This window comes from Copidosoma floridanum, unplaced genomic scaffold (assembly GCF_036245765.1).
Source record: "Copidosoma floridanum isolate Cflo_tuat_1 unplaced genomic scaffold, Cflo_Japanese_pri ptg000013l, whole genome shotgun sequence".
In the NCBI taxonomy this organism is placed as follows: Eukaryota; Metazoa; Arthropoda; class Insecta; order Hymenoptera; family Encyrtidae; genus Copidosoma; species Copidosoma floridanum.
Window position 1 is genome coordinate 960,997 of NW_028321890.1, and position 6,909 is coordinate 967,905.

Below are 6,909 nucleotides of genomic sequence, written 5' to 3' on the forward strand. Positions count from 1 at the left end.
CGTTAATATGATTTAATCTATTGTATGTACATAGAATTTTTTTTAAATCTATTAACATGAAAAAATGAAATTGTATCACAGTGATTATTAAATACGTTTACAGAGAAATATTTTTGGTAACAAAATCTGTACATATGTTAACCATGCGATTCATCATTTTACACGCAATGTAAGTACTAATATATGTTACTGTGTCCCAAAAAGTTACTGTCATTTTCTTTTTATTATTTTTGTTTTACGTAAGAGCTTTTCTAAGAAACTGCTGCACTGAAGATTGTGAACCCGTCACCACTAGCTCACAATATAAATTTAAAGAGACTTTTATGAGAAAGCATTAGTAAGTATATTAGTATGTTATTAAGATTTTTACTCGGTTGATATCATAATTATTTGATTTCAGTTGAATTCATCGCCAGCATTACAAGAAGTTATTAAGAATGTTATAACCACAAAAAAGTGTCCAATATATTTGATTCCACAGCAGCGCATACGTTTTTTAGAGAATCTTTTCTAAAAGCTTTGCCCTGTCCCCAAACAGTTGCCCTGTCAAACAGTACAACAGTGGTTTTTGAAAATAGATCTTAGTCCAGGTATTAGTTAACCTGTACTTGTGAGCATTAGAAATATGCCAGAAAAAGAACGGGAAAACGGCAAAGAACTACAATATGGCATTCAAATTGATGAGATGTCTATTAAAAAGCAAGTGGAGCTTAGAAATAATGCTTGGTATGGTTTCGCTGACATAGGTATGGAAGAAAAGAACAACAAATCTGAAGAAGCATCATATGCTTTGGTGTTAATGATTGTATGTTTGGACATTTTAAAACACCCATAGCGTACTATTTCTTTAAAGGTTTGACAGGAGAAGCCAGAGCAAACATCTTAGGACAAATTCTTTTAACCTTGCATGAAATGGGAATTAGCAATATAAGATCGACAAACTTGGCAATCGTAGCTGCTCTTGGTGCTAATATTATAGATATTGTTTTTTTCCGCATCCAGCAACGAATGAACCAACTTTCGTGATTCCCGACGCGTGTCATATGTTAAAATTAGTAAGGAATGCTCCGGCCGTCATGACGTTAATTGATAATAATCGTAAAATAACAAGCTGGAATTTTATGACAAAATAAGTAGATGTTCAGGAAAAGGAGGGGCTTCATGTTGGAACCAAAATTAGGTGGAGACACAATAATTTTCATTCAGAAAAAACGAAAGTTAAACTGGCGGCACAGGTTTTTAGTAGACGAGTATCGGAAGCTTTGAACTATATGGAAAATATTGATGTAAATTTTTGTGGTGCAAGTGCAACTGCCGACTTTTGTTACAATATTGATACTACTTTTGACAAAATCAAAATCAAAATCAAAATTTGGAGGAGGTGAATTTAAAAATGGGATTTCTAAGGATAATGTAGATAAAATTGAAAAAAAAATTTTGGAATTAATTCACCATATAACATCTCTAAAATACGTAGATGGTTCAAAAATTAAAAGTATTCTGAGTAGTAAACGTAAAAAGGGCTTCTGTGGATTTATTATTGGATTAAGGGGAGTGTTGGCCATGGCTAAATACTTATTCTAAAACCAACTTGTGTCATACTTATTGACGTACAAGTTATCCCAGGACCACCTGGAAACTTTACTTTCAGTTATTAGGCGAATGGGGGTTTTAACAATAATCCCAGTTGCTATCAATTTCAGTGTGCCTACCAAAAATTAGTAAGCCACGTAAATTCAGTTATTGTGCCTTAAGGAAACTGTATTCCCTAGGATCAAACCAAAATCTTGAAAGCAAGCAATGTTACTGAAGAAGAATCAATATGGATTTCGTTAACTTGCTTAGATCATGACTACAGTAGTAGTGCTGGTACTTTTTGGTCAGAGTATAAACAAGATGTTGTCACTTATATTACTGGTTTTGTTTATAATCATTATAAGAAAAATCTTAACTGTGAAATGTGTGTTAATAGTTTAACATCAAACAAATATGAATGCACCCTCATACATATAAAAAACAGAGTGGGTAACGCATCTTGCTCATCAACTTCTAAAAGCAGTGGATTAATTACTCTCAGTGATGATGTAGTGTCAGTATGTAAAGTTTGCGAGGGCAAAACTTTAAAAATTTTTTAAATTATTTAATTATAAAAGCTAGAATAATATTACTTCAATTGAAAGTATTTGATAATTTATGTAAATTCCCCGAAAAAGATTTTTTGTCAAGCCACAAAATTAATCTTATAGAAGTTATTTCCAAAAATATTTAAGCTTATGTTTGCATCATGTAAGTACAGCGATGAATGATAGAATCAAACAAATTAGAACCTACCATAATAGATTAGTTTTTTTTTAAATCAATAGTAACTTTCTTGAAATAATTTGTCGATGTTCTCTGTTTTTTGTATGATAAATTTTTTATTTTTAATTGAAATTGGAAGAACGTTTTTTCTGTGAAATAAAAATAGTTTACATTTGTCGTCAAAATCAGATATTTAAATAATTCATTCACTTGTGATTCCTACAATGTGATAATTCGATAAAAAAATTAGCGAACAGTCTTGCGTCAGTGAGAATGAAATATTCTTCTGCTATGCTCTCTCCTCTCTAAACCTATACGATGTCCTCCACCAGCGCTCTCAAATGAGAGAGAAAACACGATATAAGAGAGAGACAGAGTCCGCCAGGAGCTACCCCCACCAGCAAGATGTTGACCCTAGTGGTTCTGCTCGAGTGCGCAGTCTATCTGTATAAGTCTATGTATTGAATAAATACCGAGTAAGATAACATAGGTACAGTGTCTTCGCCTTTATTTTACTCCCAAGCACTCCTAAGTATATATACAATAAAATGGTGACGAAAATGGGATGCATTAAGTACGTGAAATCTCGAGTACAAGTGTCGTGGTAACACGAAGTGCTGACATATTGCGGTTAACTTTTTGTGGCATGCCATGCGCCTTTAAGTAGAACGGCCTGTAATTTTATTTTATCTTCTGTCAGTGAAATTGAACTTAAAATTCCTCGTTTCTTTTCTTTTCTACAGTTTTTTCCAGCCCTCATGTTTTATTATTTTCCACAGTTAAAGCATTTTGTCTTACCTCTGCAGAATTTTGAAGTGTGACCGAATTTGAAACAGTTATAGCACTGCATTGGTTTTTTGGATGGATGGTTTAACAAACAGTCTTCTTCTCAATTAATACACATACTCTAGTAGTTCTTTTCCTTCAAAAGTCAACACAATCGACTGACTACGGATCCATTTGTCATCTTTCGATTGAGACTTTTTGTTTCTTCTGTCGAGCCTCCTGACTTCTGTAACTCTTATGTTTTCTCTATTTTCAATTTTTTTGGAGATTAAGTCATCCGGGATCATTGTGTCAATTCCTTTGATCATACCTTTTCTTGTTTGTTTTTGGTTTTGGTCACGTCTTGTTATCTGAATTTCTTTGTCTTCTGCAGGTCAGGGTCACCAAGTAGCGAATTGGCTTCTGCTTGATCATTTATATGGTGACTTCCACTTGGAATTTTTCTTTGTCATTATCATTATCTCTTTTTTCTCGGCTTCTTTTAGCAGGGCCGATACCATCTTTTGTGTGGAGCTGAATTAGGTTATGTCTGCCGCTTTTGCCTTCTAGGTAGAGTAACTCTGACCAGACGGGTAATCCTCTGTGTCTGACATTTCCATGTCGAGGTCGACGTTTTTCTCCTCTGCGGCCGTGGCCGCCATCATTTTAGAGCTTCCAGTATACCCGGTAACTTGTAATTACATTTCAGAGCACTATACTCACTACTAATATTTATAGGTCGTATTAATGGAGCTCACAGTTGTGTTGTACCCGCAGGTGACGGAATTCGTCAACGACAAAATTTCCAAAAGGTGAAGTGCTCGCTCTTTTTTTTTTTTTTAGCTCGTGCGAGCCAACGTCCGTTCACCTTCGAGGCTCGATCGCGACTCCTAACGCCGTTGTATATACTAGCGCTGCAGACGACTGATTAGTGATGAGAGATATTCTCTATCTGTTTATGACTGTGTTTATAGGCAGTAAACAAGACAACTTAACCTGCGTCAAAAGATTATTTTACAATTACTTTTTTATTAAGCATTATTCTTCACTGTGTAGTTGTCTTATACACTTACATAAGTTGGTAAAATTAGTAAAAAAAAAAAAACTTTTTCAACAGGTATAAGCCCCAATTCTTACTTGGCATTTGCAGTGTTCAAAGTTCAAGCTGAAAAAATCACAAGTTCCAAGGCTGCAGAAAATGGGTGTACACTCGGAAATCAGAGTACATCTGAGTACTTTTCCTGAATTCTTCCAACGTTCTGTTATGACAACTCAAAGCTGTAAGTACGGCTGATCCAAATTAATATTACTTTTTTACAATCATCTTATTAATATTGTAGGTCTGAATTTCCACCGCTACTTTGTCTTGGATGGAACAGTGTGACTGTAAATAGTTATTCTAAAGTGAGATGGTTGGAGACGTCTTAAAGTTGGAATCGACAAATCTGCAAAACGTACTCTGGATTTTACTACTTGTAAAATTACCAGCTACTTAGTACGATTAGACACCATGGTTGAGTGTAAATGCGAAAGGTAGTGTAAAAAAATAATAATTTATTAATTTAAAAGATACGTATAATATTTTAGTAGCAAGATAATAAAAGTACTATTTAAATTAACCTGTATGTTACTTTGCATAGATCCTGGGATTTTAAATTTACCTATTAAAAATTTCAAATTAATAAATGAAACAACTAAACTTGTAAATGATTAAGTGAATATGAGTAGTTACAATCCTACCAATTCGCTTGATTGAAAAGTTTATAATTTGTAATCCATTAAGTATTGAATTTTTCAAACTCATTTTGGATATCACGAGCTGTTGAACAGAACACCAGTTGCCAATCAAGAAGTTTAAAAAAAAGTGTTTATCTACATGTTCGAACCTATGAATATACATAAAATCAGCTGTATTTGTAATTTTTTTTTTTTTTTTTTCCAGTAGCCGTGGAGAGTGAGATTCAGCTTTTTATTATTTATTGCTTTTATACTCATTAGTTATGCTTGTTCATTTGTTAAATTGATAAATAAATATAATTGATAAAATATTACACATAAAGTATAATTCTAAACTACTGTTTATTTGACTCAATAAATTCAAGTGTTAAATTAAATAATTTTAATATTTATTAAATTACATCATAATTGAAGAAAAAAAATCTCACAAATTTTCAAAAATCATTTTCCAGCATGTATCTAAAAACTGTCACCAAATTCTTATACCTTTCATTTTTTTTTTTTTTCTTCGACGTAACGACCAGCCCGTCCACTCCTTACCCTCTGACTTATGTTTTTTCCTCTTATTCTGCATTCACTTTCTATATTTTCATTCTTTTCTCTTCAATACTGCCCACCTGAAATACTTACATAATTTCCTTCTTTTCATTCGTATACCAGCGTGTCTGATAATGTTTTCTCAAAACACTTTCTGTGCTTTATCTTTTTCTTTCATTTACATCTTCTTTCATACAATTGTGTCCACCTGAATTATTTTCTATTACTTTGCTTTCCTGTAAATTTTTTCTTCGTTCTAAGTCTGTTTTTCCTTACTGCTTGCTACTTACACTCAATTTCTTAGAACTTCTCCAATCCATCCAAACTTTTTCTCTAAATCTTTTTGAGTCTGCATTTCCTTCTTGTCTATCTGTTTTAACTGGTATTGATCTTTTTGTACCTCAACTAATTTCTCAGCTATAGTTTTTTCACTTTCCATTTCTTCAAGAATAGAATTTTTAAAAAGTGCAGAGAGAAGAATAAATGCTGGTTTGTGGAAGAATAAATGCAATATAATAGGAAGTTTGAATGTTTATTTAGTAATAGGTAAGCATAAAAAATAAGAGAACCTGTACTTTATCTGACATGTTATCTGGGTTTATATAAACACCTAAAAATTTAACATGAACCAGTTATAATTTATAAAGAAAATTCATGTTTTGTTTATTAGATGATGAGAATAAGTAGTTTACGTCCTACCAGTTGGTTTAAGATTAATATTTATTCTATTAAACCCATGGACTATAACGCCGCTTCGGCTCATTTTGGAAATGACAGAAAAAATGAGCATAGGCAAATTGGTTCTCAAATTTATAAAAAAAGTCAAATTGGTTCCCGCTGTTCATTGAGTCATTAGAGCTTATGGTCAAATTGGTTCCCAAATCATTAAAGCGCACGAACAAATTGGTTCCCATACAAGTAACATACGAGGTGTGATCAAAAAGTAAGGTGACTTTTTGAATTGCGCGCGCTCTTTACACTCTAAGTTAAAAAAAATTTTTTATCATGTTGGTACACTAGTCACGATCATATGTTCATAGTTTTGACTGTATAGCATGTGTTGTTTTTATGTGAGAAACTTAAAGGTTAGACTCGTGCTTGCGTACTCGGCGATTTATTTTTGTTGAAAATAATGGAGGAAAGAGTTTGTATTAATTTTTATGTAAAAAATGGTATCAAGTGCTCAAAAACTCTTACAGTGTTGACAGTGGCCTACGGTGAGTCAACTATGAGCAAAAAAAATTTTTATAAGTGGTATAAGTTATTCCAAGAGAGCCGAGAAAATGTTAATGATGAACCTCGCTCTGGGCGACCCAGCACGTCAAACACCGACGAAAATGTTCAGAAAGTGAAAGAAATGGTGCTAAAAGATCCTCGAATCACGATTAGAGAAATAGCTGATGATTTTGACATGTCGTTTGACTCATGCCAATCAATTTTGACGGATATTTTGGTATGAGACGTGTACCCGCAAAATTTGTTCCAAAATTGCTTAATTTTGATCAGAAGCAGCATCGCATGAACATTGCCCAAGACATGTTGAATGACGTTAATAATGATCCTGATCTG